We start from the raw sequence: 15,962 nt of genomic DNA on the forward strand, positions 1-15,962 counted from the left end.
TGTAATATGTCATCCATTACAAACAGTGCATAAAGTCCAACAACCCAGTATAAATTAATCTGAAGGTAATTAAAAATAACGGAAATAAAAAGTATAAATTTTAGGCTAAATAATTATTTAATCATGAAACAATTTTAGGAATACAGAGCTGATTTTTTTCACATGATACATAATAACATTCCTGATAACTTTTATTGTTATGTAATTTCTTGGAAAGCTGATTGTTTCAGAAAAAAAATTTTAGTTTTTTTTTTTGTTTGGAGAAATAAACATTTTATTTTTTATCTCGAATTGTAGAAAAATGTATTTATTTATTTATTTATTTATTTAAACACTTTATTGTACCACAAGCCACTTTATTGTAACTTACAAATTTTCAGAAACAATTTAAATATTTGTGTACAAAGGCGAGCTTATCCCATAAAGAGATTTCTTCCAACTAACCTTTGAAAATCTGAGAGGAAAGTTGGTTTTTGGGGTGGCACTAAAAATAGATAAGTAAAGAAATGAAATATACTATACTCAATAAATACACAGATAAATTTAATAAATCAAGTGTACATACGAATATATATATATTAAGTAATGTTGATACATTAATACATACAAAGTCTATAATAAATTGAATGTACAAAATAAAACTATAAATAAATATATCAAATGTAAATAAATATTTCAAAAGCTCTAACATGTGAAGTCTGAACAATCCCAAAACTTCAAAAGAGCACCCTTGAAAACCCGAACCGAAGGCGACTGTCTGACCTCGACCGGGAGAAGGTTCCACATTCGGGCAGCATTTACTGTGAACGAGTTCGAATATTTTTAGGAACTGTGTTGTGGAAGGACGAGGGACAAATTGGTGCCAGAACGCAGGCGGTCACCCATAGCCTGTATGTAAAATGTAATGTGTGGTTTATTTACAGTATAAGTCCAATTTAACTTAACTTTTTTATTTTTTTTTTATTTAACTGCCTCTGTGGCCGAACGGTTACCATGCCGGACTGCCACGCAGAGGTCCCAGGTTCGATTCCCGGGCCGGGAGAAATATTTGTATGGCCTACATTTATTTCTCTCGTGAGTTTGGGTGTAATTTGTGGTTGTCTATGTGTGTCCATGGCACCCGCAACACAGGGTTTCCCTAGTGCGGGGCTATGTTGAGTGTGTGCGTTATAAAAAAAAAAAATCATTCTCTATCAAGAAAAAAACAATCCATCAGCAGGTACTTGCGGCTTTACGAGTAAAAAGATGTCAAAATGTTAGATTTGTTATTTATTAAAAAATAAAACACAATATACTAGTTTCTACTTAACTTTCGTGTTATTGTTATAACGCTCTGTGTAATTTAGCACTAAAATTAAATTTTCTTTAGTCGAAGCTCATGTATTTTGTTAAAAAAGTACATAAAAGAGTTAGCAATTTTGCCGCACCTCTACTTACAAAGCCGCAAGTACATGCAGACGGATTATTTTTTTCTACATAGAAAATGATTGGAACTATACTGTAAGTAACCCACGCACACTACATTTTCGTATATTTTGAGATAAAGAACAAAATGTATATTTCTCCACAAAAAAAAATAATAATTTTTTTCTCTGAAACTATCAACTTTTCAAGAAATCATACAAGAATAAAAGTTGTTAGGAGTGTTATTGTCTATCACATAAAAAAATTAGCTCGATACTCCACAAGTTATTCCTATGTCCAAGAATTATCAATTTGGGCCCACTGTGCGCCACCGCAAACGGATGACAATTTAGACTTCCTTTAGGTTATACTATATTGCTCAGATTTTTATAGATACTTCCAAGTATTCTTTTATTTTGTTTAGGATTAGCGCCATCTAACGATATTCGCAAGCGTTACGTTATTAATTAGTTAACAACGAACAATGCCATCTATTGATACGCATAAATATCGAAGTTCAGAGAATAATTTTAGTTTATTACTAAATATTTGAAAAACATTACAAGAAAAATAGAATATCTACTATATTTCCTATAAAAGAGGAGTTAATCGATATCCACGGCCATTTACGTAAATATAAACTAATTCCAGGCTATCGATCAGCGCCATCTAGGAATAAGACGGCATTTTGACCTTTTTCAGAGCTACGATTTTTAATATGGAGATTAGCAGTCCTCTTGAGTTATTGGTCCATGCTTTTACTGTAATAATACAAAAAATATATATATCAACAATGAAATCTTCTATTATGAAGTAGCATCGAATAAGTATACTAATTTGAATTACGAAATAATATTAGTAGTTTAGGTCATCCATAAGCGGCCACATTTTCTGTAAAAATTAAAAAGTTAAAAACAATGTGGCTGGCTGAAACATAAATGAAAGAGACGCATTACTACATACTTTGAAGCCTCTCACTCGGCGCGTTTTATTAACTTTGCGCGGTCCAGTTTAATATACAAGGCCGTGATAATTACCCCGTTTGAGTGTTGTCCGAGAATTTACAATAACCTTTTGATATATGCATATTAATGAACATGCATTGTATAAATATTTACGAAAATAATATGGATACATACCATGAAATACAAAGAGTTTATATTTACCATTGTTTGTAGTTTGTATACTTTTCTCTCAAAAAAAGCACACCTTTAAAAAAACTCGTGTCCTTTGACTCGTGCTCGAAATACCGCTCACGACGCGATCCACAGACTATTAGATGCTAACGCATCGCACGCGTGGCGATGCGATGCATGACGTGGATAGCGAAGTGACCGTTTACACAATATGCGTGTCGTGCACCGCATCGCCTATCGCACGAATATGTGAACGCGTTTCAACCTCTCGACACGATTGTTTCGACGAAACAATCGACGATAGTGTAAACGCAGTGTAAGAAAGAAGCATCTGGTTATATACTCGATGGCAAGAAGCAACCACAGACTATTAGATGCTAACGCATGAAGCAACGTTTCGTTCTTTTTTTATGAATAGTTTTGGCTTGAATACAAGTCCTTTGAGCTATGTCTTTGTTTTATTATCGGGATCCTCAGTAATATTTTCTCCTAATTTACTTTCTCCTAAATAACTTAGTTCACTTATTTGGGTTTTTTAAAGAGTCTTAAGCGGCGGGAGCCAATATTTATGTTTTCACTTTCACATAATTATATCGCATTATTTATTTATTAAACTTTGTTGACCACAAAACAGAATGGTACAAAAGGCAAATAGTACATTATCTGCTACCACTTTGAACAAAAACTTTGGATTCGTAATTATTGGAATTTTTAGGATAGTCTTGTAATTTGGTTTAAAATAAAGAATATACTTCTATCTTCATCAATATTTCATTCTTCATTTTTTTTCATAATATACATAAAATAAAAATAATCAGCTATTTCAAAAGCCCGCCATTTTCTAACATTTCGTTCTTAAAACACCTAAAATTAGGGACACGGAAAAAGTATCGATACTTTTTGGCATCGGGTACTTTACCTTTCGATACCGATACTTTTCATTTGATACTTTACCAGTATTAGTACTTTTTGACAAGTATCGTACCGTTGTGAATAATTCCTATTTAGGACACTTCATATCGTAACGCAAGCCACCTATCGAATTTTTTTAAATGGCAAACCTTCATCACCAATGTCATGCCTCTGAAGTGTTTGCCACCTAGACGAAGACGGTTTATGGTTTGCCACCTTTTGCCTCTTTAAAAGAATGAGTCACGTTCGAGTTCAAGTTTTCGTTTTGTAATCGTTGCTCAATATCCATCACGGTGGCGGTGGCGTCACGATCACAATAAAGGCTTCTTCTATCTTTAAGTAAGAAAAATCTGCAGGACAAAAGTATCGATACCTCAAGGTATCTTTTGTTTGTTTCGACATTTTTATGAGTAGTATACTTTTATCCGAGCATCTTTTGCAAAGGCGTCTACAATTTCGTTCCCACTGATCCCACTGTGGCCAGGAATCCAGGCCAGAGTTACCTCAATTCCTGCACAGCGACATCGGGCTTCCTTAATTTTGAAGGTGATGAAGAAATTATTTTTAGAATGGAATGGAAGCTTATTGATGTCTTGGAGGTAGCTTAGAGAATCTGATAGGATTAAACATATGTTTATTTTATGACACTCAATAAATAAAATGGTTTCAAGAATTGCAATGGCCTCTCCAGGGAATACCAAATTCAGATATGGGGATTTAAAGCTAAGCAAGACGTTAAACTTGGGGAACCAAACCGTGGCTCCCAAGTCGCCATGTTCGTGTAATTTTGACGCGTCGGCAAAAACAGTAGTCCAGTCATGCCATTTTCCCTCCACTATATCATTGAAGACTTGGTTGGCTCCCGGGGTATCTTTATGATTCCGAAATTAATATATACTCTTGGACGGAACGTTAAGCATTTAAAATCGGCTTCAAACAGCGGGTTCCTATAATTTTGGAAAATAGGGAAAGGGTGATTGAAAATTTTGTTGAAACTGTTGACAACCAGGGGATGTTTCTTGTGAGTCCAATAATTAGAAGAGTGAATAAAGTTGACAAGGATTGCTATATGGGGATCAAAAGGTGAGAGGCGAATTGTACGAATTTAATAATAAATCTGTTAGCAAGGAATTGTCTAGGAAGATGTAGAGGAGGCTCCAGACATGGAGAGCATTTGTCGGTGAGGATTTCATAGCTCCTGTGATTATTCTCAGACATCTTGCTTGGATTCTGTCCATATTAGCTAAGGCTAGCCTGTTGCATGGTTCCAGAAGGAAGCCACCATAATTAAAATGACTTCTGATTTCAGCTTTTCGATCTTTTTTCAGCTTTTTGACAGATATAGTTCAGATGATGGATGCCAGATAATTTTGAGTCCAAAATAATGCCTAAAAATTTTACTTTATCTCTACTCAATATTTTCCCCATTAATGTGTATTCCAATTTCAGGGCGGCGTCTCTTGCGGGAGAAAACAATAGCTGTGCCAGTGAGAGGCCGTGTTCCAAGAGCCAAGAGTCAAGGTAAAAAAGGGCAGAGTTGAGACGACCTTCAGCGTCTGAGAAAGAATCGGAACAAGCATACAGAACGATATCATCTGCGTATTGTAAGATTTTGTAGAAGCAATTGACAGAAGTGTCGAGGTCGGACGTGTACAAGCTATAAAGGAGAGGACTGAGGACGAAGCCTTGAGGCAAGCCATTCCAGACCATGAACATGTTGCAAATGATATTGATCATCCTCTCAGGAATACTCAGATTGAGCATCTTCTGCCTGACTAGTAAAAGATTCACATTATCATAAGCGGATGTTATATCTTAGAATACACTTATGACGTGTTTTCCCTCGAAGAAGGCTAGTCGAACATCCGATGTAAAAATGCTTAGGCTGTCCATAGTCCCCATGCCTTTTCGGAAGCCAAACTGGTTTCTGGGTAACAATCTCTTGCTCTCCACTATCCATTCCAGACGGTTTTTTATAAGGTACTCCATGATTTTAGCTAGAATAGATGATAGTTTTAAGATTGGAACGAAAATTTGGGTTTTTCCATGAGATAGGGACTATACCGGTCCCACCACGGGGGAGAAGAGATTTTATTGTTTGCAGGGTTTTTAAGAGGTATTGTTTCATCTGCAGCTGACAGCAAATATGAGGTAAATTCGGTATATATAGAAAGGACATTTGAGTGGGTTATTTGAACTGGTTGCATGTTTACAATCTTACCGTTCAGGACCGAGGAATATCTATCCCAATCAGCTTGATTGAGCCTGTATTTAAGTAAGTGGGGAGGGTCTGGAGTGAGACTACGTGGAGAGTCTCCTCTCGGTGGAGAGAGGGAAATTAAAATAGGTAGATGGTCACTTCCGAAAGAATTAACAAGAACAAACCAGGAGATGGAAGGGACTAAACTTGGAGAGACTAAAGTTAAGTCAGGGGCACTGACATGTATAAAAAAAATGTAAGTCAATGGCTCGTGTTTTTTATTTTTTATATTACGGGCGTTCCATTGCAGAATTGGCGTCATTGTGGGATAGAAAAAATTGTATTAACTTTGAGATCATAGTTTGTAGAATTTCAAGGCCATTGTACGGTATGATGTCATTGAATTGAGATATTACATTTATTAGTAAATTAGTTAATATATCTGAGTGGTTGTCTTTGAGGCTAGTAAAACAAGGGATATTATTATTTGGGGAGTCTCTAAGGAGAGAAAATCCATTTGGTTGCGAAGATTTTGGGGTAGATGTGATAAGATTGGGTAAGGTCTTGTTATAGCCGTGGGTTTGTTCTTGTCTACTACGGCGTAAGGCGACTTTCCGTAAAAGTCGCCTTACGATAAGATGTGGAAGGATTCTTGGACTGTAAGCGGACTGGGGTAGAAGGAGGGGATCTAACTGTTTGGGGAGAATGGGGAGAGGGAAGGGGGGGGTCCAGCAGGCGCTGAGTTCGAGATACTGTATCAGCATATGATTTACGGACAGAGCTGAATCGTCTGGAAGCTTCCACGTAACCGATGTTGTCCTCAGCCATCTCTTTTTTGATGATCTTTTAGCGAGAGTGCTCAGGGCACCTTGTGTCGGTAGCTTTATGGGAGCCAGAACAAAACAGGTAGGATATTGCTTGGATGGTGCAGGAGGGACTGTCGTGATTTTGGGCACATCGGGAACAACGAGGATGTGAACGGCATTGCTCACGGACGTGTCCGAAGCGGCAGCATTTGTGGCACTGTATTATGAGGAGAGCATATACGTCCACTGGAAGAGACATGTTAAAGCAGAAAACTTTCTCCGGGAGGTTCTGTCCCTGAAATGTTAACACCACAGTTGCAGATGGCTCCCAAGTAGCTTGTCCCTCGACAATTCGTTTTTTATTTAGTCTCCCAGCCTTTATAATTTTTACCCCTGCGGGACATTTGATGGAGTGAATCAATTCTTTGAGAGACCATTCCATGGGGATTTGACGAACAACACCATTGCGAGTGAGGTGAAAGCGGGTGATCACAGCAGAAAGTTTTTGAGTGCTAAGGAAAGGGCTCTCAACAAATTTGTTTGCATCCTGAGGTGTCTGGAAATAAATTGCTACTTTATCTCTACCGATACGACGAGAAAGGGGCCAGAATCGTTGTCCGTGTATTTCAGACTAGGAACTAGGAAAAGGAACTTACCTCTACGCTAATTTTGTAACCACCACCAACACAAAACACAACACAATTTTAAACTCTCACTCAGAAAATAACGGAAAAGCTAAATTCAGTTCGGGCACGTGTGTTAACCTCCACTCGTTTCTACCGTGACCATTCCGTAAACTGTGGAAACCAAAGGACATTTAATATTGACTTCAGACTATCAGAGACTATCAGACGTTATATGTATATGATGATTTTTTTTTTCCATCATCTAAGTGAGGTAATACACGTCCGATTTCGTGTCTAGGGTCTACTCTCGATCTCCGTCCAAGATCCCTCCGAAACAATTACTGTCAAATAAGTAATATTCGACAAAATTAAAAAACAAGTATCAAGTATGAAGCTTCATTTGCATCACGCGTCTTTTCATTTGGTCAAGTATTGCTTATTTGGCAGTAATTGTTTCGGACGGATGTCGTACGGAGATCGAGAGTAGACCCCCTGATGTTCGGATCCGACTATAGGATCGGATTCACTCAATACACGTCCGATAGGCGTCCGATTCTTACGTCACACTTTTTCTGAACTAACTGCAGTGTTTCCAATTTATGGGGAATTCCCCCAAATACAGGGAATTTCAACTCAACAACTCGTTTGGGGATTTTGTTTGGATTACGCTATGTGGGGGAAAATTCGCATTCTAGAATTTTATCATATATTTGTTACATTGATGATCACTGAAAAAAACACTATTTATTTGTTTGTTTATGAACGATGTTGTTTTTTTTTTTCAAATCGCACATGAGCCGCTTATGTTGCTATAACATTTATATTGAATCACAAACCGCTTATATGTATAAAATTATCCAGTAGGATTAGAATCACTTTGTCTTGAATTGTAAAATTACTACTATTATCAGTCACCGACAAGAGCATGGCTCTTAAATAGGATGATGATGATCAGTCGGTGCGTTTTGACCGGTCCCCGATGTGAAAAAAGAATACAGCTATTGCCGAACAAAGCAGAGCAGTAGGTATTTTAAAGGACTATCCAGTATTGTTTTTAAAAAGTAAAAACTCGCGGTATATTCCTATATGTTCACAAACCATGTTACCTATAGTTTAGGTTGCCTAGTAACGAGTTGTTGATTACACTAGCTGTCTCGCGTTAGAATATGTTTTTTTTTCTTTAATGGTTAATTTGTAATTTCTGTTGAACAGTTAGTGCTATACACAATAAAGGACATATATTCAAAGCGTATTCTGCATATTATTCCAACAGGTTATGGGCCCAGAAATGTCCTGGAGTAATATGTCCTTAAATATTGTGTAAACCGTGTTAAAATGCAGGCCGTTAGTTTTGAAAAACTTGCTGGTCAAGCCAACTACGGCACATTGTCTTTTGCCATGCAAATGTTGCTGACTGAATTGGACCGCTGGGAATGTGTCGAGTTGGACTATAAGGTAACTTGTACAGAGGCTAAGAAGAAGGATGCGAAAGCCAGAAGCAAGATTGTGCTCATGTGTCAGGGAAAAAATATCATTTAGTGATGCAATGTACAACGGCCTGGGACACCTGGGAAGCGCTGCGGAAAGCCTGTGCTGATGGAGGACTACTGAGACATTTCTATCTCCTACGTAAGTTATTTTCTGCCAAATTATCGGCCTATGTAGGTATGGAGGAATATTTGAACGATATTCAATCTACGAGCCAAAGTCTGAACAGTATAAAAGCTAGATTAGATGACGAATTCATCGGCAGTATCATGCTCGCTGGATTGTCAGACGAATATAAGAAAATAAAATAAATAAAATTGCTTGTTGAATAATATATTGTACAAATGAATAACTAAAGACTAATTATGCGAATAAATGTAAAATATAACACATATATCTGAACTAGGAGAATCCTGTATTTCAGGTAAAAAAAAAACTAATTATAAAGGTGAATATATGATGATTAAATTATAAACAAAAAAATACGTTATTGAAATATAAACATAACGATAATAATAATTAAACAATGAAATGACAATCATATACCTATTCCGCTTAAAGTAGACAACATTTATTTTGGGATAATTAATAAATTCTCTGTATGATCGTAGGACATATTTTGAAGGAATTCTTGGAGAATTTTCTTAACCTTTATGTAACAAAAAAGATATATGGCCAGTTTGGCGTTTAATTTATTGTACAAAATTGGACGAAGAAAAACAAAAAATTTGGAAATAAACATGTGTTTATTTTATTAAAACATGTGTTTTGATGATGATACAATTTTGGGGCAGACAATATCTTTCCGTCTTTTGTTAGTGTTTTCAGTACTATATGGAAGTGCAATGTGCTGTTTGAGAACTGTGGACTTAATAAATAATTGCCTTACATTTAGTACCTTACACGACTTATACAGAAGGTTAGTGGGGTAAAGGAAAGGGCGGACGGTAGAAGCTTTTAGAACCGCTCGCTGGGCTCTCTCAATGGTTAGTAACGAAGTTTTAGCAATACCACCCCAAGATGTAATGCACTATGTAACGTATGTAATGTATGTGACTTCCTTATCAGAGTTAGCAGAAAAAAGCAGAGCAGTATCATCGGCATAGGATATGATCTTCCCACCATCTAATTCTAGATTACAAAGGTCATTAATGTACATCAGAAACAGAGTAGGGCCTAAAATACTTCCTTGGGGAATTCCAAATGCAATACTCTTGAGATCAGAACTGAAAACGTCACCTATTTTGACACATTGGGAGCGGTTCTCCAGATAATCTGCAAATAATTTTAGCTGTATACCTCTTCAACCTAGGGATTCAAGCTTCTGCAATAGGATGGGTATATAAACTGCATCAAAAGCTTTCCCTAGGTCCAGAAATATCCCCACTGTTATTAATAAAACACAAGGGTAATCCCTTGTCAAGTTCCCTTGCTAAAAAATCCGTAAAGTGATGCACAGCGTCAGATGTCGATAATTTGCATCTAAAACCGAACTGCGTTTTAAATAATATGGATTGTTTCTTCCAAATACAATACAAGTCTATTATTTATAAGTTTATTGTATAAATATGATATATATGTATTATCACTGAGAAAGCAAGATGCATGGTGCATGAGGCAGGTCTTGATAAGAGGTTCTGGGGAGAAGCCATTGGGTGTGTAGTTTACCTGAAGAACATTACAGGTCTCCAACGATGGTTCTCAAGGATCAAGTATATCAAATCTGAAAGTATTCGGATGTAGTGCTCATGTTCTGGTAAAGAATTGTAGTTGAAAGAAATTTGATTCCCAAACTGTGGAAATTGTAATGACTGGTTTAGCAGAGGACCAAAAAGCGTACCGTTTCTTAAATTTAGATGGGTCACAATTTAAAGTTATATTCGCACGTGGCGCAATTTTTTCGAGAAAACTCCCGTGATTCGAAAGAGGAACATAATGATACTGTTTCTAAAAAGAATACTGTGGATATTATTCTGCAAAGTGATAGTCCTGAGATCAGCAGTCCTGCAACGCACTCCGACGCCCTGTGGATGGACTGTGGGATCCAGTTGTCCAGATAGATGTTCATAATGGAGCACCTAGGTCGACAGAACCTGACTGTGTAGAGAACTTCTTTGACACTATTGACCCAGAAGATTCGGTAACAGAAGATTTGCAAGATGTTGGGAACACAAATACTCCAAATAGAGCAAGTCGTGTGGTCGCTCCAGATCGACGCTGCGGCTTTCTTGAATGGTGACTTACATGAGGAGATATTCATGGAGCAACCAGAATTTTTTATTCCAGAAGGGGAAGAACAAAAGGTATGCCGACTTAAGAAAGCTTCATATGGCTTAAAGCAAGCGGCACGTTACTCGAATGAAAAAGTGAATAGATTTATTGTAAAAACGGGGTTTATACGTTCGAAGTACGACAAATGTGTCTATGTGAAGAAGGACAGTGAAGCATTTGTTGCAATAGCTTTATATGTAGATAATTTTTATGTTTTCAGTACCTCGCTATATTGGTATTGTAATAGAACAAATTGGAAATGCTTTCAAGATAAGGGATCTTGGGGAAGCACGTGATGTCTAGGTATGAGGATTGAGCGGAAGAACGGAGAAATTCATCTAAGCCAGAAGAGTTATGTGTTGAAAATACTTGAAAAGTATGGAATGAAGGACTGTAAGCCCATGAGCACTCCTGTGGAGGTAAATCTTCGTTTAGAGCCGGGTGCGAAGAATTTGAACCCTCTTTACCAAGAAATAATAGGCTCACTCATGTACTTGGCTTACTGTTCAAGACCCGACATATCGTATGCGGTACCAAAGCTGAGCCAGTATAATAACTATAGCGAAGAAAGTCATATGGCAGCACTGAAACGCGTGTTGGGGTACCTGTAGGGGACAGTGAGTTTGGCACTTTGCTATAAGAAATGCAGCGAACCTATGGTTACCTATGCTGACGCTAGTTGGGAGTGACGCTAGAGAAAGAGTTTGATGGTAAATGTTTTTCAGGCTATTCTCTTGTTTATGGTGGTGCTGTTATCACATGGCAATGAATTCAGCAGCGTTGTGTAGCTTTAAATACGGCTGAAGCCGAATATATAGCTATTTGTGAGATCGCTAAAGAGATAATCACGGTAAATGGGTTATTCTCTGAAATTTCTGTTTCAATAGAAACGGTTACTGTTTTTAGCGACAGCCAAAGTGCCAATTATTGAGTTTATACTCCGGTGTTTGGAAAACGGTCCAAACACATTAACATTAGGTATCATTTCGTCAGAGAATTGGCAGAGGCAGGCTCGATTTGTATAAAATATCTGGAAACCAGTCTTATGCCAGCAGATATGCTAACAAAGAGAGTAGGCAGGGCCAAACACTTATTCTGTGTAGAACATCTAGGATAAAGTGGGAGTGCTGTTTTTAAGAAGTAAAAACTCGTGGTATAATGCTATACGTTCACAAACCATGTCACCTATAGCTTAGGTTGCCTAGTAACGAGTTGTTGACTACACTAGCATAGTGTATGATCTATGACACTAGCTATCTTGCGTTAGAATATGGTTGATTTTTCTTTAATGGTTCATTTGAAATTTCTGTTTAACAGTTTGTGCTATACACAATAAAGGACGTGTATTCAAAGCGTATTCTGCATATTATTCCAACATCCACACACATCAGGGCCGCGCCCGAGACGTGGACAGGGCGTGCTGGTTTCTATGAACTGCGGGTATGTACCGGCGCCGGCCCGGACACGGACATGTGTGAACGAGTTCATACAAAATAAACGCAACGATATTTTTTTGAGCCCCTGACGGAGCACGGCTCGTCCACGTCCTGGGCACGGCCCAGATATGTATGGCTAGACCTTAATACCACAACTTGCCACTCGTCAAGGTTAATTAGTAAGGTTTAAACTTAATTCAACTTGTTGAGTTTATCTCTAACTATAGCATAACGTATATGTAGTACATTTGGACTTTCTTAATTATTTGATATGTTTTTAAGCGTAACAATAATAATATAAGAAATGCTGAGAATGAATCAATATGTGGGAAATATGACCTTTGCTCTTCCCAAATTTACAATCTTGATTTTTGGGAATTTTGAATAATTTGCGTTGGCAACGCTGCAAATCGGAGGGAAGAATCGGACGTGTATTTCGTCTCCCCGCAAAAGTATAGAGAGCGCGCCTTCAGACAATCGGATCGGTAATAAAATCGGACGCTATTTTCGACTCGGACGCCACGTATACAATTATATGGTACGAGCGCCTTCCGGTAGTCGGATCGGACTATCGGATCCGACTATGGGAAAAAACGGACGTGTATTGTCGCACTAAGGAGTATTCTGAACACTCGTAGACAGAGTCGAAAAGTAAATGTTGACGTATCCAAATCAAAAATCGTAATAAAAGTATCAACATAAATAAAATCGCGTTAACAAGCAGCCGTACGAAAGGATCGTTCTTAGCGAGTATACAACCCTCTATTCCTACTTGGTTTTCCAAAATGAAATTTGGAAAGTTGGCCACTAATGTACTGATTCGCATGAGACTGTATGTTCTCCGGTCCACTTAACTTAGCCAAGTTTAAAATTATAGGCAGTGATCTTTGCGAGTGTGGAGAGATAGGTAATCTTAAATCACATTGTACGTACTCAACTGTCCTTTAAACGATCATTCCTTTTTGTTCCATGTCAACATCTCCATTGGATTTTGTCTTCCTGCTACTACTGTAAAGCTTATTTTCTTACTTAATAGTCATATTATTTATAAATGTTTCGCTTCGTTTATAACTTTCAATTGTATCAGATTATAAATATGTAGCCATATATTACATCCCAAGCAGCACACCCATATCTAAATATATACTATAAGATATCTAATAGAATTTAATTCGATTGAATATTTTAAGAGTTCAAATTCCCTCAAGATATCTCGAAGAAGGTTTTTAGATAATATAAAGTAAAAGTGGGCACAACTTTATTAGTAGATCACAAGAGTGCTTTGAGAAACTATCTGTAGGTAGTGTTAAGAGTGATTCTTATCTTTTCTCCCAGGTAACCCTTTCAGAATGCTACACGACCATTTGTAGAATGTAAACAGTTTTTATTTAGTCTTGTAGACAGTTTTTATATAATTTATAGTCTATGATAGTTTTCTCAGTAATGCTATTTTAAAACCAAAATACTAAAGCGTTACAAACATAAGACGCAATTCTCTTGATACTAACAGTTTTCAAGTTTAATGGCTTACAAAATATGAATTATCAAAATCGAAATTAGATATAATATTTCTGACTTTTTCGCACAATGTTTAATAGGTTAAAAAGCGACGTGCGACTTTAAATACATTGTGAAAAGTGATGTAAAACCTGTCATAAAAGTAATGCGCTCGCTAAATTTTAAATATTTATGTATAAAATATAAACTTAATAAAAATACAGTTATCGACTTTCGGTTTTAAATATTTATAGAAAGCTTAAATGTACAAAATAACTCACAAAACAAACCATTCCCAAGAAGTTCTACACTTCTTCAAACTAATTTCAACTTAGATTTACTTTTTAAAAAGAATAGAAATTTTTCTCGGCTACTCCATTGTCATTCTTCAAAAATAAAAATGGCGATAAGAATTTAAAGCTTTTTTCAAAACACTGTTGGGAGCATTTTGTCTAAAGCTTTATGTATACAGGGTGTAACAGCAAGGTGTAGTCATATTTGAAGGTCGGATTCAGTTAATGGTATGAAACTATTTAGCAAAGTTGTTTTAGTACAAACTACGTTATTTATGGAAATTTCGCCATGAACAGTTTCGATCAGCTGATGTCATTTAACGAAAATAAATACATCTCTATTGAGTATCATAATACAACCAAATTACGTAACTTGAAAAAATTGTGAAATTCAGGCATGTTATTGTAAATGATAAAGTACTTAATGCCATATTCTTATTACTATGTTATAATTTACTAAATTTATTATTATTTTATTCATGTAATATGCGTGTGAACATTTAATGAAAAATAAATATTATCGATTACTTTGCCAAAATACACTAGTTCATAATAAAACTATTATTTAAAACTTAGTACATAATAACGTAATATGGTTTCGTTAACTTCATATCTTCAAACATACAAAATACACAAATTTCCATTTAATATCCATTAATAAAACTAATGTCCTCTAAAAAACACATATTTAAAGTTATCTCTGTTTCTTTTTACCATATCATATGTAATAATACGCATTCATCTATTGTATTTTAATGAATGAAATTTGTCTCTTTCTATCCGTCGGTACTGTTCTAACGCATGGCGGCTAGCGAATCAGTCGGTATGTTTCTTCTAACGCATGACGCAATATGACGCAATTATCCGACTAATACTTCGCACCCTTACAATGAAAGCGACCCAAATCAAAAAATTAAAAAATGAGTTTATACCGTAAAACCATCTTAAAAAAATATTTTGTTACATTAGTCACACTGTGGTGAAGATGAAATTGTGCAATTAAAGCTCGAATAGCACTGATTCATAAAGGTCCCTTTCATTTTGTTCTTTCAGTTTAAAAATTCTACTCCCGCGTCGAAATATTAACGCCGCATTTATTGTTGAATCTGCATTTGCAAAGACAACACGCTGCCACTGTCGGATTAGCATTTGAGCCATTTTCGTTCCGAAAATCATATTCAAAAATCACTAGTAGCAGTAGAGCTCCTTGTGAGTTCGTCCAGGGTAGTACTGCCACATTACCGTGTTACAGTTTTGAAGGGTAAGGGTGCTGGTGAAATTACAGGCACATGGGACTTGTCAACTATGTCTCAGAGAGATGGACGCCGTAGCAGTAGCCTTCGAGCGGCAGTGCTACTGTTATGGACAGGCGTGACGCTTTCCACCGGGTACACGACTTGTTCGACCCGTCGCTTCATATTTAAAAAAAAAAAAATTTTTTAGTAACTTACTTTTTAAAGGGACTTACTTTTTTGTTTCGTGGACTTTCTTCTTTTTTAATTGTGAAACAGGGACCACAAAACAATATCAAGGGTTATGACATCTTGCTTAGCTGATGAACATTAAAAAGACTTAATTCTTAATACGTTAAATGATAACAAAAAATCGTTAAAAAAAAGACCTATTGGCGACTAGTTTTTGTAAATTATGTTTTTAAATTGTTGAACATTAAAATGATCAGAAACAATTTTCAGTTGTAAAGTTCCATTTTTCCTCATTATTTTCAAAGACTAATAATAAGGCCATCACCTTTAGTACTTCAAGAGTAGGTACCTAATAAATAAAATAATATGAAAATATGAAAAAACTTGAAATCTTATTTTCTTTTTTATTCCCAAAAAGTTGAAAGGAGATCCGCCAAATCCCATACAAAATTACCCCAGGCCCGGCGCC

Source organism: Hyposmocoma kahamanoa, unplaced genomic scaffold, assembly GCF_003589595.1.
Source record: "Hyposmocoma kahamanoa isolate Upper Pololo Valley unplaced genomic scaffold, ASM358959v1 93, whole genome shotgun sequence".
NCBI lineage: Eukaryota > Metazoa > Arthropoda > Insecta > Lepidoptera > Cosmopterigidae > Hyposmocoma > Hyposmocoma kahamanoa.